At 42.8% G+C, this 27,140-nt stretch overlaps 1 protein-coding gene across 1 annotated transcript in view; it reads left to right on the top strand.

Annotated features, from left to right (window-relative positions):
- The window catches only part of DSCAML1 (DS cell adhesion molecule like 1), a 1,743,400-nt gene that overhangs the window by 138,272 nt on the left and 1,577,988 nt on the right, over positions 1–27,140 (top strand). The gene's annotated exons all lie outside the window — the stretch shown is intronic.

Below are 27,140 nucleotides of genomic sequence, written 5' to 3'. Positions count from 1 at the left end.
TGGGAAGTTCCAGTTAATAGAGGATAGTATAGTAATCAACATTTCTGGGTTAAACTTGGAAAAGTTGTGTGTTGTTTTATAAATATGCTTTTTAACTGTATGTGTGATGTCTGGTTGTATAGATTGATCACTGAAAAAGTCTAACATTGTGCCTCTGGTGGTGTATTTACTAGGGTCTGATACTAGGATCCAGTGTAATAGGGAATTTGATGTTTTGCTATAATATGTGAGGCTACAAATTAGTTGTGTGAAACCATACAAGTTCATGCTAGATGTAGGGGAGTTAGAGTTTATGTCCAACCAATTGACATTCAGATCTTTATCAGTTTTTTCGCTCCTAACTTTCAAACTTCCACAGGAATGAAATCAATTCCTGAGGACTTTCCTGTAGATTGGTTATACATAGCCATTTTTATCTCATCTCTTCCTATCCTGTTAGTAATTGAGCTTCATCCATCTCTAATCTTGGCATATTTAATTCTTTCGTAAACATTTCCATTTGTACCTTTTCATGATTTCCATATTTCTTAGCTTTATTCAAACTTTCATAAAATGTTCAAAATATTTCTAATACTTCTACAGGATCTCTTGTTATCATCCTTGTTATGGGATCCCTAAACCTAGCTTGGTGACAGTCCTTTACACTTTCTGTTGCCTAAATCATTATGCTAAACGTTTTTGTGCTGTAGAATTATTATTAAAAACAGTTGCTCAACAACAATCTTTCTAAATTTTGCATATTATTGTAGTCATCCCTTATTTTCTGTTTAGTATTCTGCAGTTACTCTTTTTCTTGTTCTGAGAAATTCCAGCCTATTTTGCAGTGCTTTAACATTTGTCAATCCCTCTAAGTAATTCTTGTTACTTCTTAGCCATATCTCCCTTTCCTTTGTTTCCACCATAGTTTTAAACTCCACTTTAATTTTATCCCATTCCCTATCTATATTTTCAGAGGAAATTTCTATCTTCTCTAGAAGCGCCTGAATTAATTCCAAAACCCATTCCCTAAATTCCTCTCTTTTCAGCCGATAGATGAGAAAGCACCAGTGGCTCATTTTTATTTCATTACCTTGCCGTTTTATTTTAGTTATTATTGGCACATGATCTGAAATAGTTATCGGGTGTGTTTCAAGACATTCAATTAAATGCAAATGTTCCTGTGAGATATACAGGCAGTCACCAGTTACGGACATCTGACATGTGGACAACTAAGGTTACCATACGTCTGGGTTTCCCCGGACATGTCCTCTTTTTTGGGCTCCTGTCCAGGCGGTTTTTGAAAATTCTGCGATTTGTCGGGTTTTAAAACCCAGACAAATTGCAGAATTTTCAAAAAACAGACATTTCTATTCCGGAGTCTTTCCTCCACTTTGTTTTTTTTTTTTTTGATTGGCTCATATACCAGTATATGAGCCAGTCAAAAAATGGAGCTCTGTTCAATGTGAAACTGCTTGATGTTCTGCATTAAACAGAATAGGGTCCGCTGTGTGCGTTTTTGATTGGCTCGTATACCGAGAAATTATCTAGGACATAATGTTCTCTGAAAGCTGGGAAAACCCTTGATTGCTTTCAGAGAACATTATGTCCTAGATAATTTCTCTCTTCTTTTTTTTTTCTTTTCCCTCAGCCAATCCCTTTCCAACAGACTGTCTCCAGTTTCTCTTTATTAGATTGTCTCCGTGGAGACATGAGAACCAGATAGCTAGATTCTCTTTATCACATTGCTGCCATGGAAACATGAAGACCATCTGCAGGATTGCTACTAAGTATACATGCATTTGCTAGAAAAAAGCCTCATAATATTCAGTATTCTTTTTCATTTACTTGCTTTCTCTTAAAACTAATCAATCTAAGGTCATTAATACAGTCATTTCCCCATGCAAGAATACAAAAGCACATTAATTTTAACTTTGTCATGCCTTTTTAAACAGGCTTTTTTTTACATTGCATTGCCTGTATTTCTAAAAACTGTACAATAAGAAAGAGAGAAGAGGGGATAAAAAGAAAACCAGCACCTGTTTACAATCCCTGTTACACTTAAAAATAGCATGCAAAGAAAACCATACACCACAAATACAGTACTATTGTACTATTGAGTCTCTAACATTGGGCACGGAATTGGAGGACTCAGAAGAAACCCCACGGTCCCCCTCTGAGGATGTCTCATTCTCGGACATCCTGGAAATCCTCAAGCAGAGGGGGTGACTGGAAGTCCCTTTCCCCTTCTGAAGACGAGTCCATGTACCTGGACGGATTCGGTTCCTGACCCTCCACCTCTTGGGTGTCTCTGCCCTTCGACCTGCTGCCAGGAGTAGTAAGTTGAAAGACATGGAGCTCCCCGGAATCCATGGAACCAGTTTCGCGGAGGCCCATTAAGGTCATAACTGCACCAAACGACAAATCTTTTCTGACCAAGGGTGTGCCAGTTGATGCTATGGTGATGGCAGCAGCCACAAAGAAGGATACAGTATTCCTTTCTCCATGCCACCTCTTTCCAGAAAATGAAAATCCATCCCAGCTGCGCCACCCAATCTAAGGGAAAAAGCAACCCTAGAAGTTCAAAGGTTGCTAAGAAAATGAGTCATCCAAGAAGTCCCAGCAGACCAAATTGGGTCCGTTACTTACTCAAGGTTCTTTTTAGTACCAAAGAAAACAGGGGACTGGAGGCCTATTTTGGATTTCAGCAGACTCAACCAGTCTGTCAAGAAGACAAAGTTCCAGATGGTGACACTGCAATCCATACTTCCCTTCCTGAGAAAGGACAATTGGATGTGCTCCATTGATCTCCAGGATGCGTACTACCATATCAAGATGGACAGGCGATCCAGGAGATTTCTATGCTTCCAGCTGGGAGCCAGTCACTACCAGTTCAGAGCTCTGCCCTTTGGCCTCACCACAGCCCCCAGGGTGTTCACCAAATGCATGGCAGTAGTCACTGCTCATTTGAGGCATCTAGGATTCCAGGTGTTTCCATATCTGGGCAACTGGCTCCTTAGCACCACCACCGAGCATCGACTAACCAAGACAAGGGACACCACAGTGCACCTCTGCTCTCAGCTAGGCATCACTATAAACTACAAAAATTCTGCCTTGTTGCCCTTTCAGTGTATTACATTTATAGGGGCAGATTTAGATACCAAAGACATGATAACAAAATTGTCTCAGGAGAGGGTGTCGACCATTCTACATCAGGTTGCAATATTAATCAGGAGGAAAAAGACTAAAGCAAGATTTGTTCTAAAAGTCCTGGGCTCAATGGCGGTGGCAGTAATGCTAGTTCCCTTGGCACGCTTCCATATGAGGTTATTACAGTGGCCCCTGTTTGCTCAGTGGTCCATGCAAGATCTACCCATGTCCCACGAAATTCTCATCAGGGAGACCTGCAAGAAGGACCTGAAATGGTGGCTTCAGTCTATACAGCTGACAATAGGCAGACCGTTCGTCCTCTCCTAACCAGTGGCCACAGTGACCATGGACACCTCCCAGATAGGGTGGGGGGGGCATTATCTGGGACAGACTGTTCATGGGACTTGGTAACAACACGAGTGCCACTTACACATAAACATCCTAGAGATGAGAGCGGTGTTCCACTTCACAACTGTCTACCCATGGGGACGACTGCAATTCAGACGGACAACATGTCAGTGTTATGGTACATCAACAAGCAAGGCAGAACCAGATCCTACCCCTTGTGTCAAGAGGCTCTAAGAGTGTGGCAATGGGCAATGTCTTCCCAACGCTTTCTGATTGCGATGCACATTCCGGGGAAATCCAACCTGATAGTGGACAAGCTAAGCAGGGCTGTCCTTATGCTTCATGAGTGGTCTCTGAAGCAGGATATTGTGAACCAGATTTTTCACAAGTGGGGCCAGCCTTACTGCAACCTTTTTGCCACCTCCATCAATGCCAAATGCAGCAGCTATTTTGCCCTAGTCCCCTCCACCAGATAATCACCCAGGGATGCACTTGTTCACGATTGGCCCCCGGGACTTCAGTATGCCTTTCCCCCATTCTCTCTGATACCCAAGGTTCTTCAGAAAGCAAAATTTTGGGGTTGAAAGCTAATACTCATTCCCCCTACTGGCCTCATCAAATCTGGTTCCTGTTTCTATGGCCCCATCTTAAGGAGGAGCCTTGGATTCTGGCCCTAGTTCCAGGTCTGCTGGTGCATCAGTCGGACACACTCTGCCCTTCCTTACAGACCCTCAAGCTGACAGCTTGGTTCCTCCACTTCCCGTCTTAGCCAGGGTTCCTGACATCTCCCCTGCAGTGCAACATATTCTAATTTCCTCTCACAAATCCTCAATGAGAAAACTGTATACTAGCAAATGGAAATGGTTCTCTTGTTGGGCAGCCAAAAATAGTATTAATCATTTTTCTGCACCTATTTCAAAGATCCCCGAATTTCTCGCTGAAAATTTTAACCAAGGAGCAGCGCCAGTAACTATCCAAGTTCAGCTGGCTGATATTTCCAACTTTCATGTGGGAGAAGTGTATTACAACGTTATGTCCCACAGGCTATGCAAAGCTTTTCTAAAGGGTACTATCCTTTTGAGACCCCCAATAAGAGAACCACTTCTTCCATGGGATCTAAATTTAGTCCTAGCTGCCTTGATTCTTTCTCCGTTCGAACTGGCTAATACTTGTTCTCTAAAATTTTTGACTTGGAAAACGATTTTCTTGATCGCCATTACCTCAGCTAGGAGGGTATCAGAATTACAAGCTCTATCCATTCATCCCCCTTATTTAATTTTCCACAAAGATAGGGTTTCTTTCAGAACCAACCCATCCTTCCTACCAAAAGTTTGCTCAGAGTTCAATCTGAACCAATCAACCTGTATTCTTCCTGGATCATGGCAACAGGGCAGAGTATAAACTCCACCAACTGGATGGTCATAGGCAGTTACGTTTTTACTTGCACAGGACATAGGAATTCAGGAAGACTGACCAATTGTTTGTATCATTTTCAGAGAATAGAAAAGGAGCTTCAGTCTCAAAAGTAACTTTATTGAGATGGCTTTCAGACACCATCACTTACATCTATAACTCACAGAACAAACAACTGCCAGAAAAGATTCAAGGACACTCAACCAGGGCCTTGTCTACCTCTACTGACTTTCAGGCCAGGCTGCCTTTAGACTCAATTTGTGCGGCAGCTACATGGGTTAATCCCCATACCTTCATCACTCATTACAAAATAGATCTGGCCTCCCGGAACAGGGCATCCTTTGGTTCCACTGTTCTGAAGAGTCTATTCCATTGAGCCACCCAAGAAGAAGGTGCTGGAGACATGATTCCAACCAACAAGAAAGAAGGCAAGATAGGGACAACATAACATAAAGAAGTTATGTACTCACCATAACGTTCCATGTTTGTTGTCCTTGATCTCGCCTTCCTTCTTGCATCCCACCCTCCTTCCCCCTCCTGGAGGATTGAGAGGAATTATCCATTTTTTGGCTATATAGGCCTTGATTCCCTTCCTGCCTTATGAGTTGGGTAGACTAAGAGTTCTTCTGCTAATGACTTGGTGGGATTATGTATGTATATATGTATATATACATATATATTTATATAGGCCTATAGTTTATATAGCTGCATATTGTAGTATGGTGTCATGGGTTATTACAAACGAAATCTGGGTAACTCCCACTAGGCATGATGGGATAGGGTCTAGCCTCGTGCCAGTGGAAGCTCTCGAGCTTTAGATTACGGCCGAGTCAGAGCCGAGGATTGGCTCCGAACCCAACCAACAAGAAGGAAGGTGAGATCAAGGACAATAAACATGGAACATTATGAGTACATATCTTCTTTTTTTGTGGCAAATCACTGGCAAATCAATGAGAAGTGAAGTCAGAAAATAATGGCATACATTTAAGTTTCAGACTTCATATCCTTCAGATAATACATTCTAATACAAAATTGGTTATTCTATCATCTTTCTAAGTTTGTAAGAGCAGTATTTAAAAGGTGTCCTAATTTTTGGGCCTTTTTCTCCTGTTATCTCTGGCTTTGTCCACATTTCTTGCTCTAAGAGGTTGAGAGGTGTGCTAGTAGCTTCCTTGACTTGAGTCCTGTCATGGCTGCAAACCCTAGGAATCCCCATAAACTAGACATTACCTGTGAGCTTCATGCAGAAGACTATGATTTTGTCACATCAGAGGTAGAGTCATCTCCTGCCCATCAGGCAGGATTTAGGAAGTTACTATTCTTCATCTCTTCCCTTTGTGGCAGCCACAATCTTCACAGTTCCTTTCACTTCCATGACAAAGTAGATGATGCAAGAAGTGTCAATGCTTACAGAATCACCATACTCTCAAGGAGCTTCTTTTCATGCCTCACCTTTGTGTTCTGCAATCTAGCATGGTGGATAACCCTTGCCAGTTTCTCTGCAGATCTGTCCTTCCTACAGCAAAGTACATCACATGGCCTGATGGCAGATGCCTTCCTTGCTGTTTGAGGAGCTCACCTCAGCTCCCCTAATGTCTGGAAACACATCCCTTACAGGAAATAGACCTTTATTTTAACCTGTTGGATCTGTGTGCTGTGTTCCTTATCCTAAAAGTTTTGGAAGGGGAGCTGAGACCTCCGCCATTTCTGATCCATTTGAACAACAAAGATGGTGTAGTTTGCAAACAACTGAGTGGTGCTTGCATGTATTCCCTGTACAGAGAAGCTGTATAGGTGTTTGCAGTGAGCCAGACTGTCCTGTCCTACAGCAGACAGTTTAGGTGTCCTGTCATGTCATGGTCTTCTAAGAATGGAGCACTCCATGTATTAACCTTTTCACCACATGAAAGATTGTTATCTTTCGCCTGTTTTGTTCGTTTGAAACAGTGCAAGGGGGAGTAGATAATTATAGTCTCTGTCCCGAAGCAGGGCAAATTTCTGTGTAGTTTTTTTCTTTTCCATCTTAGACCATATGCCTAATGGCAAAATTCAGATAAAAAGAAAAAGAGAACTTGTCATTGTTATCCCTTGGATGCTCAGAAGGTTATGGTTTCAGATCGTCAGGTTCCTGGCAGTACAGGAAGCCTTCACAGTAGAAGCCAAGAAAGCTCCCTTAAGATGGGAAAACAGCTAGCTCCAAGTCGGGGTCTAGTTTTTCATTTTAGATTACTTGCTCCCTCCAGATCTTATGGCTAGAGTTTCTGAGGTGACAGGGTGATTGAAGCTGCCAGGAAGCCTTTCATTCATCAGAATTACTTACTGTAGTAGGAAGAAAAGGTTCTTCAGTCTGGACAGAAATGTATCTTTGCCACTTTAGTTGTTTAGCTTGCAGCCGATATTGACTGATCTCAGTTGCTTGTATGACTTGGATGTAAATTTTTCTGTGGTCAAGGTACACACTTCTGATATAGCTTCATATCAAAACCTTGTGGGAGGGAGAATTGTGATTCATTGTCTGTAGATTATGCAGTTCCTTAAATGATTTCTGCATCACTGACCATCTTTGAAGAACCCCCTTCTTCATGAGATTTGGACTTCTTGACTGACAGGCTTGTCTGTTCTCCATTTGAACTAGCTGGTTTGACAGCTCTGAAATTCTTCTCTTGGAAAAGACTGTTCTTGGTGGTCATCACTTCTGCTTACAGGATTTTTGAGATGCAGGCCATTAGCTGTAGGAAACCTTATTCGATCTTCTACAAGGTTTGTTTGTGTTTACTTAGACTAACTAATGATGTTTTGTTGCCCTAGCTCGTCCTCATTCTTGCTGGTTGGGTTTGGAACCGATCATTGGTTTCAACTCAGCCTTTTTACTAAAGCTCGAGAGCATCCACTGGCTTGAGGGTATACCCTATCCCATGATGCATAGAGAAGGTTTCCAGATCTCGTTTGCCACTATACTAGACTGGGTGCTTCTCACCAGGTTCAGGCTAAGTGAAATATTTTTTTCAGTCTAATATAGGTTTTTGACACAGAATTGTTACATTAATAGTTATTTGAATGTTTAGCTTCCAGTTGTTGCTAGTTGTTGAATTTATTGCCTGTTGCGTTCTGTTTTGCTTGGCTGTCGCTGTCGTTAGGCCTACAACCTCCCTATCCCATATATAAAGTTTTACTTTACTAATCAAACACGTTTTAGTTAGAGGGTTCATTGTTCTTATTCTTTTTCAACCCGTTTAAGTTAGAGGACTTCCCCTTTTCTACTTCCTTTCCCATAAGAGATTTCATAATTTTACATAGAGACGTCTCCTCTGGCTAGAGGAGTTCATCATTCTAGTTAGAGACCTCTCCTCTTGTCCCCTCTCTTCCTGCATGTTTGTTAAAAAAAAAAAATTAAAGTAGTTTTCAAATTGCTATTTTTGTCGTAGTAACTAGACTAAACCAGTGAATACTTTATTAGTTGTTAGTAGCAATGGTTTCATATTTTCATATCTTCCTGGACAGTGTTGTTGTGTTCTGACTTTTTTTCCACTATGTCCAAGGAAGGGGAAAAAGTTAAGCAGTCAGGCTTTAAAAAAATGTGACTCCTGTAGACAGAAGATGTCTTTAACTGAATGGCACACTAGTTGTGTCTGTTGCCTAGGCCCAGTACATTTACAGGATTCCTGATCCATCTGCCATGGTTTTAGTTCAAGGGTTTTGCAGGAACATAAAAATAAGCTGATAGCTAGGGGTTTGCTTAAAGCTCCTTTTGACGAGGCATTAAAAGGTACCCAGACCTCTTCAAAACCTTCACAGTCCCCAAAATCTAACAAATCTACTAAGAGAGCTTCTTCTTCGGCTCCTGCTTCTGAGCCAGCTAGAAAGGTAGCTAAAGATATGACTTCGGACCCGAAGGCGTTCGGGCCCGAGAAACCTTCTCCTTCAGTTCCATGGTTTTATGGGAACCATAACGGAGCCAGTCTCCAACCTTGGAGCTGATCTCCTTGGTCCCTCAGTCCCCTCTGTTACAATCAGTAGCTGCTAGTGTTAAGTCCTCATCCCTGTCCTTCCAATCCTCCAGGAGCCTGTAGGATGACGATGTGGAGCGGGTGGTCAAGAGGTTGCTTCGGCCTCCGGCTCTGGCCAAGATCCTTTCGAGTCCAGCCCATAAGGAAGTGGAATCAACACCTACTACTGCCCCTTCTTCTATTCCTCCTCTGACCCAAGCAGTTTCAGAGCCAGAGTGCTTGGATGTCTTTGTGGTGGAACCGTCATGCCCGAGACTTATCCCTGAGTTTCCAGCCCTGACATCTGCTCTGACCTCTTCAGTTCCATCTTCTGTCGAAGGGTCTAGGAGCCGACGCTCCCCCGTCAGGTCTGGGGAGGAGAGTTGGATCGGACCTTTGTCTGATTTGGTTCTACCTCTTGGAGCATCGGTGCAGGTGAGCTCGGCTCCTACATTGGCCTAGGAGCCCATCTCCTTGGTGCGGCAGAAGTCTCCAGGCTCTTCAAAGCCGGAGGCCCCCCTCGGACCCGGATCATGATGCCTTTGAGGTGATGAGGAGTGTGCTGTCATCCCTGTCAGCTCCACCCTCTGATCCAGGCACTCTTCCCCCAAAAGAGCCAGCTTCTTCCCCTGTTCCATCCCTCCCCCCTCAGATGTAGAGAACCAGTGCTTCAGGACGTCCTATTTGTTGAGTCTTCCTCTTCTGAAATTTCACCAGAGGATCCCCCCGGAGAGGTCCCTCGGAAGAGAACTTGTAAGAGGAAACATCTAGACTTCCCCAAGGAGTCTGTCACTTCAGATATGGATTTAGAGGATTCAGAAGGGTCCCCAAGGTCACCCTCTGAGGATGTCTCCTTTTCAGACATTATAGCGATCCTGAAGCAGAGAAGTGGCTGGAAGACTCTTACCCCTTCTGAGGATGAGTAAGTATACCTGGGGGTATTTGGTTCTCGACCCTCCACCTCTTGGGTATCTCCGCCTTTCGATCAGCTTCTTGGTGTAGTAAGGTGAAAGGTGTGGGGCTCCCCAGAATCTGTGAAACCTGTTCCAAGGAGGCCCAACAAGTTCATAACTACCCCATCGGACAAGGAATTTTTGACAAAGGGTGTTCCGGTAGATGCTATGGTGGTGGCGGTGGCCACCAAAAAGGAGTTAGCTGAGACTTCTTCATCTGTCCATCCAATGAATAAGGAATCTCAAACGATGGATAGATATGGGAAGCGGATATTCTCATCAGCAGCTTTTACTTTCAGGTCACTGAATTACTTAACTCACTTTACCAGACTTCAAAGGGATTTCCTAAAGGAGCTAGGAGATACCTTCCAAGATTCTGCAGCTGCAGGGGTGTCAGACAAAGTGACCTCTCAGCTTGCTACCTTAAGTTCCATAGTCAATTCGTCTGTGCGGCTCATCTCTTATGCAGCCAATGGAGCGAGTAGGGAAGCAGGCACAGGAATAGCTCTGAGGAGGCATTCCTGGATACACCTTTGCAAGTTTGCTGAGTCCTTCAAGTCTTCCTTCATAAATGCCCCTTTTGACAGCTCGTCCTTGTTCGGGCCAAATGTTAAAGAAACTCTGACCAGTTGCAAACAAGAAGGCAAAACTCTGTTTGCTGTGGGAGTACATTTTTCCATCCCTATCAGGCCTTACCCCAAATGCCAGAAGGGTGGGAAGATGTGGTTCCGTAAATCCCAAAGAGCTTCGCCAGGGATGCACGTGGTGAATTTTCCCCCAGGGGCAAAGGGGGAAACAACAATGGAAGACACCATCCTCACGGCAGAGGGGGTCCGCAAAATCAGGGAGACAGAGATACATTCTCTGGCAGGCCCTACCAGTGCTCCTGAAAGAAGGCCCGCCTGTCCACCTCTGGAGGTAGTCTGGGGCAGACTGTCACTGTACCCAATAGCCTGGCTAAACATCACTCAAGACAAATGGGTACAGTCGATAATATCCAGGAGATACAGCATACCCTTTTCTACCCAACACCCACAATCAAGATCAGTCCCAGACATTCCACCCTGTCAAAGGGATCAAGCAACGCTGGGTATCCAAAGGTTGCTAAGAAAAAGAGTCATCCAAGAAGTCCTCGAAGACCAAATCGGATTCAGAACTTAAGGTTCTTTTTAGTTCCAAAGAAGACAGAGGGCTGGAAACCCATCTTAGATCTCAGCAGACTGAATAAGTCTGCCTAGAAAGCAAAGTTCCGGATGGTGACACTGCAGTCTATACTCCCTTTTCTGGGGCAAGACAATTGGATGTGCTCCATCGATCTTCAGGATGCATACTACCATATAAAGATGAACAGATGATCCAGGAGATATCTATGCTTCCATCCGGGAGCCAGTCATTACCAATTCAGAGCTCTGCCCTTTGGTCTCACTACAGCCCCCAGAGTGTTTACCAAATGCATGGCAGTAGTCACAGCTCACCTGAGGCGTCTAGGATTCTGGGTGCTTCCATACTTAGACGGCTGCCTCTTGACCGCCACCACTGAGCATCTACTGACCAAGGCAAGGGACACCACCATTCACCTATGCTTGGAACTGGGCATTACCATAAATTTCGAAAAATCTGCCTTGTTGCATTTACAGCATATTACCTTCATAGGAGCAGATTTAAACACAAAAGACATGGTAGCAAAACTGCCTCACGAAAGAGTGCAAACGCTGCACCATCAAGTATCAATCTTGCAATTGAAAAAGAAAGTACAGACAAAATTTGTTCTAAAGGTTCTGAGTTTAATGGCAGCTGCGATAACATTAGTTCCACTGCCGCATCTACACATGAGAGTACTACAGTGGCTACTCTTTGTTCATTGGTCCATGCAGGAATTACCCATGTCACACAAGATCCTCCCTACAAACACCTGCAAGAAGGACCTATGATGGTGGCTTCAGTCCACACAGGGAACAATAGCCAGGTCATTTATTTTCCCCCAACCTATAGCTACAGTGACCACGGACACTTCCCAGATAGGGTGGGGGGATCATTATCTGGGACAGACTGTCCAAGGGACTTGGCAGGAACACGAATACCACTTGCACATCAATGTCCTAGAGATGAGAGCAGTGCTTCTGGCACTGCAACATTCCAGAACTCTCTTCCACCAGGTACGATTGCAATACAGACAGAAAATATGTCCATGGTGTGGTACATCAACAAACAAGGTGGAACCAGATCCTACCCCCTGTGTCGAGAGGCTCAAAGAGTATAGCAGTGGGCAATATGTTCTCAATGTTTTCTGATTGCAATGCACATCCTGGGGAAATCAAATGTGATAGCAGACAAATTAAGCAGGGCAATTCTCATGCCTCACAAGAGGTCCCTGAAACAGGAAGCTGCAAGCAAAATTTTTTGCAAGTTGGGCCAGCCTTGCTGCGACCTCTTTGTCACATCCATGAACTCCAAATGCAGCAGCTAGCTTGTCCTGATCCCCTCTCCGGGGGAGTCTCCAAGGGAAGCACTTGTTTATGATTGGCCCCCGGACTTCCTTATGCATTTCCCCCATTTCCACTAATCCCCAAAGTTCTACAGAAAGCTAAATTGTTGAGTTGCAAGCTAATTCTCATCGCTCCATACTGGCCTCATCAAATCTGGTTCCCTTTTCTATGGCCCCATCTCCGGGAGGAGCCGTGGATTCTGCACTCTGTACCAGATCTTCTGACCCATCAGTCAAGAACGCTCCATCCCTCTATTCAAACCCTCAAGCTGAAAGCTTGTCTGCTCCACTTCCAGTCTTAGCCAGGCTTCCATACATATCCCCTGAAGTGCGACACATTCTGGTTTCATCCCATAAGACTGCAACTATGAAATTGTATGCTAGCAAATGGAAAAGGATCTCTTGTTGGGCTTCCAAGAATCACATAGACCCCTTCCCAGCCCCTGTATCTACAATTTTAGATTTTTTAGCAGAGGATTTTTGTGGAGGTGCAGCTGGAGTTACTGTACGAGTACAATTAGCCACCATATCTAACTACCACGTAGGAGACATGGGATCAAAAATAATGTCTCACAGATTGTGCAAAGCCTTCCTGAGAGGTACATAACTACTAAGGCCTCCAATAAGGGAACCACCACCTCCTTGGAACCTCAATTTGATACTGACTACTCTGATTCTCCCTCCATACGAGCCAGCTTCCTCCTGTCAACTAAAATTTCTAACCTGGAAGACAGTCTTTTCGACAGCTATTACTTCAGCTAGGAGGGTTTCAGAACTACAAACTCTGTCCATACACCTTCCCTATTTAGTTTTTCACAAACACAGAGTCTATGTTAGAACAAATCTTTCATTCCTTCCCAAAGTATGTTCTGAGACATATTTGAATCAATCCATTGACCTGCCTGTTTTTTTTTTCCAAATTATGGCAACAAAGCAGAATATAAGCTTCAGCAGTTAGATGTACACAGACAGCTATGTTTCTACTTGCATAAAACCAAGGAGTTTAGAAAATCTGATCAATTATTCGTCTCCTTCTCAGACAACAGAAAAGGTGCACCAGTTTTGAAATTTACTTTACTGAAATGGCTTACTGACACTATTTCCTATGCATATACTTCTCAGCCTAAACAACTGCCAGGAAAGATTAGAGGCTACTTAACAAGAGCTTTGTCAACTTCGACCCCCTTTCAGGCCAGATTACGTATGGACTCAATCTGTGCTGCAGCCACATGGGTCAAACCTCATACCTTTATCACTTATTACAAAGTAGACATGTCCTCCTGGTACAGGGCTTCCTTTGGTTCCACTGTTCTGAAGAGCTTATTCCCTTGAGCCACCCAAGAAAGAAGGTGCTGGGGACTCTATCTCAACCAGCAAGAATGAAGGCGAGATAGGACAACATAGCATCAATAAGTTATGTACTCACCATAATGTTCCATGTTTTTTGTCCATAATGTTGCTTTCATTCTTGCGTCCCACCCTCCTTCCCCCTACCTTCGCTCCTGGAGGATCGAGAGGAATTTTTGGATTGGTTACAAATGTGCTCCGGTTCCCTTCTTGCCTCATAAGCCTTAGGCTTAGGATTGGAATATGAGTTCTAATTTGTTAATGGTTTGCAAACAAGATCTGGGTAACCTTCTCTAGGCATCATGGGATTGGGTATAGCTTCGAGCCAGTGGAAGCTCTCGAGCTTTAGTAAAAAGGCTGAATCGGAACTGATGCTCAGTTCCAAACCCAACCAGCAAGAATGAAGGCGAGTTTATGGACAACAAACATGGAACTTTATGATGAGTACATAACTTCTTTTTTCTTCCTCAAAGATTATTTTGCAACTAATTTTAAAACAGTTCATCCAGCTCCCTGTTTTTTTTTTCTGTGGAGGCAAAATCCGTGGTATTGAGTTAGGAAGAAGAGGGGAGACCTTCAAAAATTGGATCTGCTGTGACAACTCAGGTTTCACCAAAAGAGAATACATTGGTTAAGAGGTTCAGAAAGGTGGAGCAGTTCACTTAAGATACAGAGAGAGCTGTCAGTTGTTAAGAAACCCTTTTCAGGTGCATTGTCTTTAATGATTGTAATGGATATCTACCCATTTATAAATGCTGTTGTTAAGGACTGCTCTGCTAGGGATGTGGCTTCTTCCATTATTCTGCTCAGAAATATTAGCACTACAGAGATTTGCACAGTGACCACTTACTTAATCATTGAGTCACACCATCAGTAAGTATTTGATTGAGTGACTTGACTTGACTTTAGATTTTCTTTGATACAGCCTCCTAGAAGAGATTTAATTTCACTGCTTGAGATTCTTCACCACATTACCCACTGCAGAAGTCATACAGAGTTGAATATAGTTGATAATGTACTCACCATATCAATTTATTTTTGAAGAAACCCTTTCAAGTAGGTGCTTATTTCTTCCCATTGTCCAGCCTTGTCAGGATGGCCTCTTCATCCTGCGTTCATGCATGGATTATTGTGTAGATCAGGCAAAACTATATTTATCACAGTCTTCATTTTTGTCTTTTTTCTTTTCTGTCATGCAGATTGCGTTCATTCGGGGGGATCAGGTATGAATGAAATCAGTGGAAGGGGGACTGGACACACCCTTGCACCTGATGCACAATACATTCTGTACAACAGCAGATTATGTATATAATAACCCCAACTGCAAAAATGAAAGTGGAGAAATGTGACAAGCTGGTGAGATCAGAAAATGAAATCCCAGTATCCTGCCACTGCAGAAAGCTTCCTCAAAGATTAGCTGATAAAAGTAAATATATACCTGCTTTTACATGAATTGTGACACTCTCCAGAGCAGTGCAGTACTGAAGACTGAATTTTGCCTAATGGGATTCTTGCAACACAGTGCAGCATGTGCTACAGAAAACCCTTGTGTTTTGGAGCTGTGCTACCAGGAAATATGAGGCAATAGTACAGTTAGAATGCACACCAAAAGTAGGGAAATTAATTTAAACAAAAATTGTTTAGCAGCAGTTAACATTTCCTGACTAACTGAATTTTGAAAATTTTGCATGTTCAAATGTAGGGGAATGAGGTATTAGGAACTCTATGACTACCAGTGCCTTGAATGTAACATATATTTTACCCTCCTAACTTGCAGACCCTGTTTTACAATATTAATCACAAAGTGTACTTCACAAATGTTGCATGCATCACAAACTCCGTCTTCAATAAATGCATAATTAACTAAGGAGACGAATGGATGGAGATGAGGGGAATGTGACCTATTACTGCAGTTGTGGTATATTACAGTATATGTGACATGGATAAACTGAGTGTGGGGGATACAGGAGTGATACGAGTATTATCATTAGTGTACTAGTGAAGAACGAGTGCCAGACATCCCTTTTTCTCCTTTTAACTATTGTTTCATCAGCCTTCTTCTTAATTTTCCTACTTCCTTTCGATAATTCAGTTTTTTTTCCTATTTTTATTCATAGTTAACACTGCCTGAGAAATGCCAAGACATGCATAATAGTATCCTTTGGGAAGCCATCCATCCCTGGTAACTGTCATATTGACAACACACCCCTTAGAGTTGAGGGACTTAGGGACACACATAGATAGTAATCTAGCCTTTGACCATCACGTGTCTATAGTAGTGAAGAAATCATTCAATGTTGAGCAGCTTATAAACAAATGTATGGCATCTAAGTCCAAGGAAGTCATTGTTTCACTGTATTTGGCATTCATCAGACCTATCATTGAGTACAGTGCTACCTTTGGTATGTACCTAACCACGTCTATCCAGCAATTAGAACGTCCACAGAGGTTCCACACTAAAAGAATATAGGGGGTAAGTAAAATGTCCTATGCAGACCACCTCAAGGCCCTATCCTTGTGTTCTGCCTCCTACAGACTTTTGAGGGGAGATCTATGCCTGACATACAGAGCATTGTCAGACCCCACACTGATGGATCTCCTACATATCCACAAAACAAACAGCAGTTCTAAAGACTTAAACCTTGCCTGTGATATAAATAGGTCCTGCTGGAGAGACAAGTATGAATCCCAGAGACTACCCATTCTCTGTAACAGGCTCCCCTCCATGTGAAGCAGAGTTCCTCCCTAACCCAATGCAAGTGCAGCTTGGACAGTTTGATTAGGAAAAGAAAATTCATCCCTAGTTTGGCACCTGTGTCTCTAATGGACAGAAGCAACCTGTAAATGGTTCATCTCCCAGGCTTCTGTTTGAAAATTCTCCCAGGCCTTTCTTACAATTATCAAGGGTATCAGAACTTGTCAGAGGTTTGGGATGTATGGCTAGGCTTAAAAAGCCACTTGTGGTCATTAGCATAGTAAACACCTATGAACATATAAAAAAAAAGTGACTCACAATTATCCCAAAAATAGAGGCAGACTTGAACTTAAAAAAGATTATATCTTGATTTTATAAGCATACATTTGTGGGATGTTGTCATCTTTCTGTTGGTCATGAAGAAATTGCCTATTACACATGTTGCCTATCTATTTCCCCCTCAAAGTGACAGGTAGGCAGTAGGTCCTAGATCCTTAAAGTCATCATATTGTGTGATAGATATTTTATATGCACTGCAGTCTCCATTGCTGACTTAGCCATACATCAGGAAGGCTACAAACTTGCCATCTGAAGTAGTTAACTTCATTTATCTGCAACCTGTAGGTATTCGGATCCATATCGGATTCGAGCTGGCAACATTTTATCAAGCATCTGCTCCAAGCTCCTCCCCTTACCCATAATCCCTCACCTCTCCTACCTTCCCTCAGATCTCGTTTGCCGCTTCATGCGTACGCATCTTGGTCTCTATAGCTCCAAGATGGGCATAGTAAATGGAACTTTTGATATTTAAATTAGTGTGTGAGAGTAGTTGTTTGTGAGCAACCCTTCCTCCCCTTCATCTTGTCGTTGGTTTGTTGTAAAAAAAGTAGTTTAGAAAGTTTGTGTTTTTGAGGTAGAGTAGGCCTAGACATCCCCTGTGTGTGTGCGTGTCTAGTTTAGCGTTTGGCTGTGTGGAATGTGTTATGGCTGTCCAGCCTAAACCAATGTTTCAAAAATGCACAGAGTGTGGCCACAAGCTTTCACCGGCTGATGGCCACACTCCGTGTGTTATTTGCCTGGGCATTCCCCATCTTAGTCTGCCATGTGCTGTGTGTGCAGGGTTCAACCCCAGGGCCCTAAAAGATAGGAAGGCGAAACTGGTAGCCAAGGGCCTGCTACCAGTTTCTGCTTTAGAGATGACAGCCTCGACATCGGCTCCAGTAGCCGACCAATGTCCCCCTCAGGCTGGGACTCAACCTCCATCTAAGCCTGCTGAGGCGGGGACAAAATCTAAGGACAAGGACAAGAAAGAGAGAGAGAAAACGGTAGAGAGGCACCGCAAGCGATCTCCTGAGCGGGAGCCATTTCCCAGTCCACCTGCGAAAGTTGTTAGGACCACTTCTTCTCTGCTGCACTCCCCGAGGTTCTCCCCAGAGCCGATGGAGCCTTTGGACCAGAGGCCTTCTTCGAGGTTGTCTCACAAGGCCAGATCCGAGTCGATCACCTCCTCACGGGTGTCGGAGCTTGACATGGACAGGATGATGCGGAGATTCATTCAGACCCAAATCCAAATGGGAGTCTTGTCAGGCCCCTCTCTGGCCGGAGAGGGGACCTCTATGCCATTCTTCCATCCTATCTCTCCTTCCCCGATCCAACCAGCTGTTTCAGGGTTTAGGGATCCGAGGATCCGAGGAGCTGGGGGTTCGGTGGCGACAGTTCCTCCAACCTCGACTCCGGCCATTACCTTGAGCTCCTTGGATCAGACTTGTTCAGATCCGAGTAACTCTCTGTGCCGAGAACAGGGAGCCGCATCCGAGGGAATGGAGATGTCTTCAGCTCTGACTTTGTTGGATCCGAGCCATTCCTTCAGAACCCTGGCTACCTTGGCCTCAGCCCTGATCCTCACAATGGAGCCAGGGAGAACTTCTTCCTGACTGGTTACCAGGGAGGTGCGCTCTCCTTTGGCCTGCGATGTGGTGGAGAGGGTTCTCTCCCAGGGATTGAAACCCCAGCCCATTGACTTGGACTCCGCCCAGACTGCCGTTGATTTTGGTCACGACTCCCATCAGCTTGTCCCAGGGCAGTCCTTGCCAGAGTATCCCCAGGTGGATCCCATCGTGGAACCCCCCATGACTTACGAGCCCTCTTCAGAGAGTCCCACTGAGGAGGCCTCCCCATAAGCATTTGTGTAAAGGGAGGCACATGAACTCCCCCGAGCCCCAAACAGAAGATACTGACTTAGATGAAGTTGAGGGTTCCCCCAGGTCACCTCCTGAGGTTGTCTCTTTTGGAGACATCATGGAAATCCTCCGCCAGAGGGGAGGTTGGTCAGCCCCAAAACCCTCAACGGACGAGTCAGTATTCCTGGAGGCCTTTGGCATGGGCCCATCTACATCCTGGGTGTCCCCTCCTGTGGATCCATTAGTGGATCTTATTACCACACAGGCATGGAAGGAGCCTGACACCATAGAGCCAATACCCAAATGCCCAGACAGGATCCTTTCTCCTCCCACAGACAGACAGGCCTGGTACAAGGAATCCCCTGTGGATGCTATGGTGGTGGTGGCTGCCACCAAGAGAGAACTGGCTCAGGAAAGTTCTTCGTTCCACCCTCCAGACAAAGAGTCTAGGACGGTAGATCACTTTGGGAAGCGAGTCTTTTCTTCAGCGATGTTTTCCATATGAGCGCTGAATTATTTGGCACACGTCATTCGATTGCAGTGAGACCTGGTCAAGGAATTTGCTGTGTCGCCCCCCAGAGTCCTTGTCGCCAGAGGACAAGTGGCTGTTCTTGGCAAAAATGTCGACTCTGAAATCTGTTTCAAACACGTCCATGCATCTTCTTTCCCATGCCACTGAAGGAGCGCCTGGGACCGGCGTAGCTATGAGGCGGTATGCCTGGCTCAGACTCTGTCAATTCTCGGACCCCTTCAAGGTGTCTTTTATAAATTCTCCCTTTGCCGGTTCCTCCCATTTTGGGAAGACAGTTCGTGACACTTTAGTCCAGAGCGAGAAGGATGGGAAGACTCTGTCTGCCATCGGCGTCCACTTCTCTAGCCCTCAAAGATCCTTTTCTAGGAATCAGAGGGGGCAGAAGATGTGGTTCTGAAAATCTCAGTTTTCCCGGGACACTCAGGACAACTAGTCCCCTAGAGGCAGAGGGAGTCAAGACAGACGCTGCCCCAGAGGCAGAGGGGGTCCGAGGAACTTTGGGTCTGGGGAGACCTTCTCGGACAGACCCCGCGCAGCAACCCTGAGGGGTTGCCCGACTGTCCTACTCTGGAGACAGTCGGGGGAAGATTGTCATTGCACCTAATGGCTTGGGAGTCCATCACGACGTACCGTTGGGTGCTCCAAATAATATCCACAGGATACTCCATCCCGTTCATTGCCCCACCAATCCAATCAAAGCACCTCCTGGATGTTCCACCCGCTCAAAGGGAGGCCGCAGCACACGAAATTTCAAAGCTACTTTACAATCGGGCCATCAAACCGGTTCCCCAGATCAGTCCGGATTAGGCATTTACTCCAGGTTCTTTTTAGTGCCATAAAAGACGGGGGACCTCAGACCCATATTGGACCTGTCAACCCTGAACCTGTCTGTAGCCAAGCAGAAATTCCAGATGGTCACCTTACAGTCCATTCTACCTTATCTCCGAGAATGCGACTGGATGTGCTCGATAGACCTCCAAGACGCTTACTACCACATCAAGATTTGCAGAAGCTCCAGAAGATTCCATCGCTTCTGGCTTGGAGCCAATCATTTCCAGTTCAGAGCCCTACCCTTTGGTCTCACCACAGCCTCCAGGGTGTTTACCAAGGTTATGGCAGTAGTAGTGGCTCACCTGAGGCTTCAGGGAATTCAGGTGTTTCCTTAACTAGACTATTGGCTCCTCGCTGCTACAACCAAGTGTCTACTTTGCATGGCCAGAGCCTCCTTCCTGCATCCTTGGGACCTTACTTTAGTACTGCAGGCATTGGTGGCACCCCCTTTTGAACCAGCAGTGTCAGTAGACTTAAAATTCCTGTCCTGGAAGACAGCCTTTCTAGTGGCCATTACCTCGGCTAGAAGGGTTTCTGAGATCCAAGCTTTGTCTGCTTTGTCTGCCGTGCCCCCCTACTTGATCTTTCATAAAGACAGTGTTTTGCTTTGCAGGAGCCCTTCTTTCTTACCGAAAGTGGCTTCTGAATCTAATATTAATCGGATGATTAATCTGCCTGTGTTCTTTCCAAATTTCCAGAACAAGGGTGAATATAAGCTGCACTTGCTAGATGTTCATAGACAGCTTCATTTTTATTTACACAGGACTAAACAATTTCGTAAGTCTGACCAATTATTCGTGTCCTTTTCTAGACCCTTTTTGGGCAAGGCCATTTCCAAGGACTCCTTAGCCAGATGGATTACACAATGTATACTGCAAGTCTATAGGGATAAAGGCCTATCCCCACCTGGTCCTATTAAAGCTCATTCTACCAGATCTATGACAACTTCTGCTGCTTTTTGGTCTAGGGTTTCTCTGGATGATATCTGTGCAGCAGCAACCTGGGCAAGGTCACATACATTTAATTCTCATTATAAGTTGGATTTGATCTCTAGGGGGAAAGCATCCTTTGGCTCTGCGGTGCTCAGGAATATCCTTCCATGAGGGCACCCAGGAGTTTTGGTAGCTGGGGATTCTGTCCACAGGTTGCAGATAAATGAAGTTAAGTACTTCGGATAAAGAAGCTATGTACTCACCATAACGTTCCATCTGAGTAGTTATACTTCCTTTTCTGCAACCATCCCTCCCTCCTTCCCCCCGAACATGTTCTAGGTTAACGTTATTGAGTTGCTAATAGTTTGGTTAGTGGCAAACTCAATCCGAGGGAAGGTAGGAGAGGTGAGGGATTATGGGTTAGGGGAGGAGCTTGGAGCAGATGCTTGATAAAATGTTGCTGGCTCGGATCCGATATGGATCCGAATACCCACAGGTTGCAGAAAATGAAGTATAACTGCTCAGACGGAACATTATGGTGAGTACATAACTTCTTTTTTTCACACATTGACACACCCCCTTTTAGCAGCATGCCCACCGAGCCAGCCAGTCTGGCATTAATATGGACTGTATGTAACCCCTCAATCCCCTTTACCAGAAAAGAGGAAGCTGACATCAGTTCTCAGTGGGTCTTGCATACTTTTAACTTAAGCACAGCTAGCTGTTTTTAGGAGTTGATAAGCATTTTTGTATTCTCTTACCAGTGCTTACAATAGTTATAGCTTTCTCAAAAATGCAGTCCAGCAGAATTAGGCAAAAGTAGCCTGGCATTGTAGATTAATTAACTATATAATATACTAGGCATTTTCTAGTTTTATTGGTGAAAACATTTCTCATTTTTATTAATGCATTTCACAGGTGTTTCAGTTTATGTCTGCATTTTTTTTCTTCTAGGAAAACAAGTTGTCTGGCTACCTTAGTTTGTTCAAAGATGTTTTAAGGTTAGGGTTAAGCGATAGAAGTACATGATTTGCATTAGAACTGATATTTGGCAAACACGATAAACTGTATGTTGCAGGTGTAACTTCTTTGTTGTAGAACTAATTCTCCCTATAGTACTCCTTTAACTATTAAAAAGTTTTTTTTCCCATTAACAGCCTCCTACACTCCTCTATAATGCATCACTTTCACTTTACAATGGAGTGAATGTCTGTCTACAAAGTAAATACAACATACTGAAGCATCCATACTATGCTGATATCACCTTTTGATAGTGTTTTACTACATTCTTAGTCTTTTAAAAAATCATAGGCTTTCTTCTTAGAGGACCATGTAACATCTTAAGTGCATCTGTGGAGCATCAATTATTCATTCTCGTGCATGAAGCTATCAGTTCTAATGAATGCAGGTCAGTGAATATTCCGTTTCAGTGGTTTGCTGAGATTGTGTTTTGATTATTCTGCTCTGCAGCACCCAAGTCTGTTACCATCTTGTCCTGGAGGATTTGATATATATATTTTTTTTATGTTCAGGCCAGAATTGTAATAATTAATTGGATGGGCATGCACAACTAGAAATATTTTTGGTGTTTTTTCTCTTTTTTGAAATGTGTGTGAAATTATCCTAAATAAAATGTTTGATAATGAGTCTACATGTTCTTAATGTGGTAATTTTCTGAAACGGTAAGCACTCAACCTGATCATGGCAATGCTTTTCCAAGTCATGTGGCCTTAATAAATAAATAAAGATCTAAACCTGTGTCTTCTAATAATGAGAGAAGAAGTATAGTTTCAGTACTTGCTGCATCCACTCGCCACTTGATTACATTTGTGTAATTGATGCTGGATTTATAATAATGCTTAGGAATGTTAAAAAAATATGTCATGGAAATGATCAGCTAGGTTATGGATCAATAAGTTTTTCCGCTGCAGGCCATCTGTCCATATCCAGTATAAAAAAGCTGTGGCTAAAATACATTGTCATGTTAGCACTTTTTTACCCACCCTTATGAAATTAGTTATGTTTTGTTTTTTCCTAGGATTTTTGTCTCCCTCTGCCTGCCAACCATCAGGCCTTCTGTATTCAGCCAGTCCATTTATTCCTTGAAGGCATGATAGCCAATACTGGGAAGTCTTTGTCCAGGCAGGCATCAGGGGTTTTTAGGTTTTTTTTAACGTCTTTATTAAATTAAGACATAGTTGCCTCACAGCAAGAGGATTTCCCGTTCGATTCTCAGCTAGTGTGCGGGGAGTGCCTTTTTTGTGGAGTCTGCATGTCCTCCCTGCGGTTGAGTGGCCTCCGAAAGACATGCGTAAATGGGCGTGCCTTCGCTGAAGGTTGGACGTTGGGCTGGCAACTCGGCACCATAAAAATCTACTGCCAGTCATTAGCGGACCGGAGTTCCGCTGTGGCGACCCCTTACCAGGAAAAGCCGAAAAGACAAACAAACAAGTCAAACATTAAATTAAGACATAGCCAGACATACATTAGTTTAAAAGAAAACAAACCATGTTAACATTTTTTCATTTATATACATTAAACATTGCATATATGTTTTCTTTCTTTACAGCAACTCTCATTTAGTCTAACATTACATCAATTGCTCAGTTTTTGCCTTCCCTTAAAGTTCTGGGTTTTTTAATTTTGGTTCACAGCCCACTCCTGGTGACTGATGAGAATGCCATATCACCAACAGAAGGTGCCCTACGAGAGTGTACATATTTCCCATGCACACACTAATGAGGTCTGCCATCTTTGGCTTGGAAATGCCAAGGGAATGCAACCATTTAGGTCCCCAGGAACTTTATAGAATAGTACAGGGATCTGTTATTTTTGGCTTCAATACACTTGGTGGTGGTCATACAGTCAAAAAGGCACTGTGGGCTGTTCCCCCTCCCCTTTTTAAACAACTTTATTAAGTTGTCACTTAAAACATAGACACACATACATTAATAGAAAAAAACATACTTTTCCATTGACATGCATTATACCTTACATGTTTCTTTCTTTATAACAGCTGTCTTTCAGTCATAGTTACATAATTCACTCAATTCCTGCCTTCCCTTAAACCTCACTCCTCCTCCTGAACATTATTCTACATGTATTGTTCTCACAAATTCCATTTATTTCTATATAATTTTCTCCTTTTCTTGACTTTTCTAAATGCATCTGTTCTAGTTCTTATATCTGTTATATTATTCAGTACTTCAAATACAGTTGGTTTAGATTTTGATTTCTGTTTTCTATTAATTGCATTTTGGCAGCAGACAGAATTAAACTTAATAAGGCCTTACGATTCAGAAACTGTATCCCAGCTCCAAAGAATCATTTCCTTAATTACAGCCATGTTCTCCTCAGTATTTTTAACAGAGCTTTCCAAGATGGTTCCACTCTGATTAACAGCTTAAGTTCAGCTTTCTCAGTGTGAAAAAGGAATCTGAAAGACAAGGGCCAGGAACTCTTGTCACTTTTAGTAAATTTAGTCACTGGCTAGTAAGTAAACTGCCTGGGTGCCAGCAAAGAAGAAACCAAGGGAGCCTGAAAGAAAATCAAATAGAAAAAGTGAAGAGAAAATACTGACTGGGAAGAATCCTGCAGCTGTTCAGCAAAAAGCAGTTCAAGCTCCAGCTTTGGTGCAAGACATGGCTTCCTTTAATCTGGAAAAAAAAGTCAAATGTGCTCAGAGATGATTAAAATAAATGAAACACTGAGGGAGTATATCAACTCAAATAACAAAAGGCTGGAAAAATGAACAAAGCTTTAAAGAGATATTTAGATGAACTGATAAAACTACAAAAGTCAGAGGTAAGAATAAAGAAAAGTCTGGCCAAGTATAATACTGTTCAAGAAGAGGTGTTTCAAAAACTGGTAGAATTAGAGGACAGAGCACGTAGGAAAAATCTGAGATTTTCCGCTGTACCAGAAAAAACTAGAAAGAACAAGCTGTATTAATTTTTTGATAGCACAAATAAGCAACTGGCTTGGTGTCCCACAACAGGAACTGTTAATTGAAAGGGCACACTGTGTGTATATTCCAAATTAGGCCGTGAGAAAACAGCCAAGACCTGCCTTTGTAAACATGCAAACCTACCAGCAGAAAGAGTTGATTCTGAGAAAATTGTAGTAAAAATGGCAAAGTATTAAAAGTTGGAGACAGTAGAGTTTTTGTGGAAAATGTATTTATTTATTATTTATTCATCATTATTTATTTTACATTTGTTGACTGGGTTTGTCCAACTGAGATGTGCAACACTTTTTCATGGAGGCCCAGGGAGAAAAGCTCCACAGTAATACTATTTGTTATACAGAAATAAACATAAAAATAAAAATAGATAAAAGTAGATTACAAGCATCAGTATTTTACAATGCAGAGATACAGTGTATGTATAATTATCAGAAGTTGAAGGTCACAGCTCTAGAGGTATACACTATAAGCACATAATAAAAGAAAACTGCAGGTACAAAAAACATTGATAATACAGCAATGAATAAAAAAAAATATCTGTTGTCAGTCAAAATATAGGAAATCAGTGGAGGAGATGAAAGGTGGATAAGTAGAGTGATACATTATAGAAGTTATAGCTAATAAGACTGGAATTTTAGATTCTTAGTCAGATGAGGAGGCAAAAGAGATCCTACAGAATGAGTAAGGTAAGGGTCTACAAGAGAAGCCGGTGGTTTAAGGAGGATGGGTGCAGTGGCAGGACCAGTAAGTTTTTAGGTATTTTCTGGGAGCTGTTTTGAATTGATTAGGGTGTTTGAGGGACCTGATTTCTAATGGGAGTTCCATGATATGATAGGCTTGTAGGTGTATAGGTTGCATCCAGTTTTGGTCTTAGGTTTATATATTTGTAGCAGGTTATTTACTATACACCAGGCAGAAGCAAAACATTTGTTCCAACAGTCAGTGAGTGTAGTGAAGGAGGTGTGAGATTCAAGCTGTATATCCAGCTGTCTTCAGAATATTTTTTCCTGGATGATCAAGTAATTTTTGATGCAGAATAGGATGAGGAGGAAATACAAAAGTTTGTCGAACAAAAAGTTAGCCATTAAACAGAAAGAGACTCTGCTTCTCATTCTTCAGATAATAAAGCACATGGAGAGACTTTGCCAATGAAATGTTTTCTACTGTTACAAAGGAAATTGCTTGAGAGACAAAGTTAAGCACAGGAGTTGACTAGAAAAATTGGGAGTACCTTGGAATTGAACCAGAATCTGGAGTTGGGAGATTGAAATGAACAGGAAGAAGACCAGCAACCTGGAAATTAGTGAAGAAATGTGAGGCTGCAAAGCATCAATCACATTTGTGAAATCTGTCTGTATACGAAAAAAAGGAAAGAGGAGACTTTTGAGAGTTTGTTAAACTTGTGAGGAACTGAAAAGCATTTGCCTTATTTCATGTCTCTAATGTTTGGTAGAACACTGAGGGGAAGGAGGAAGGGAAGTAAAACAATTTCTATTCTTAATAGTATCTCTGTGAAATTTTTTATAATATAAATTGCATGTTTGCATTAAAACATGTTTAGTTCTTGTATGTGATAAAGGTACAAAGTAAACAGAAGCTTTGTTTTCTTCTTTCTTTCTTCTTTTATTAAGAAATGCTGACATTACAATGCAAAACGATAAAAAAGGCTAGACAAAAGCATGTTTAAGTTAATAGGCTGTAATCTTGAGTTGTTGAGGTGGGAGGTGGGGTGCAAATGTGCATTGATCATAATATATTTAGAGTAGAGCTGATATGTTTTCTATTACTTTTGCATAGGTGAATGTCTACATTAAGACCCTTGGCTTAATCCAATAACAAGTTTTAAGTGGTAACAAGTACAGAAGAGAACACTGAATATAGTGAAAAGATCTGATGTTGTTCTTTTCATTCTTCCTCACTAATGGGCTCATATCTGATCCTCACATTCGACTCTGCCGCATTCACTATATTTTGGATCCAGCTCTCAAGCTTCTCCCTCTACCCATAATGCTCTAGGACATCCGCATTGCCCCAGATCTCATTTACCGCCCTCATGGTTAGACGTAGGTTTTGCTGTCAAGCAGTATAAGCATTTTTTTTTTCATCTGGTTGTTAATTGCTTAAAGTTAGATAGCCTTCTTAAACTTTATTAGTTTTTTCCTTGCATCCTCCCTGTTAGTTATCACTTGTGTTAGGAATTTCTTTGATCTTTCCTTGACCTTTCTACTAACTTTTTAGTAGCCTTCGTACCATTGTTGGTACCTTCCTTTACTTGTCAGGTATTTCTTAAATACCACAGAGGATATTTCATCCTTCTTTCTTTCTCTTTTTAGACTGTTTGTTATTAT

Source organism: Protopterus annectens, chromosome 8.part0, assembly GCF_019279795.1.
Source record: "Protopterus annectens isolate FY-2018-M chromosome 8.part0, PAN1.0, whole genome shotgun sequence".
In the NCBI taxonomy this organism is placed as follows: domain Eukaryota; kingdom Metazoa; phylum Chordata; order Ceratodontiformes; family Protopteridae; genus Protopterus; species Protopterus annectens.
The sequence above is the reverse complement of the archived record's forward strand: the minus strand, read 5'-3'. Positions and strand labels throughout refer to the sequence as shown.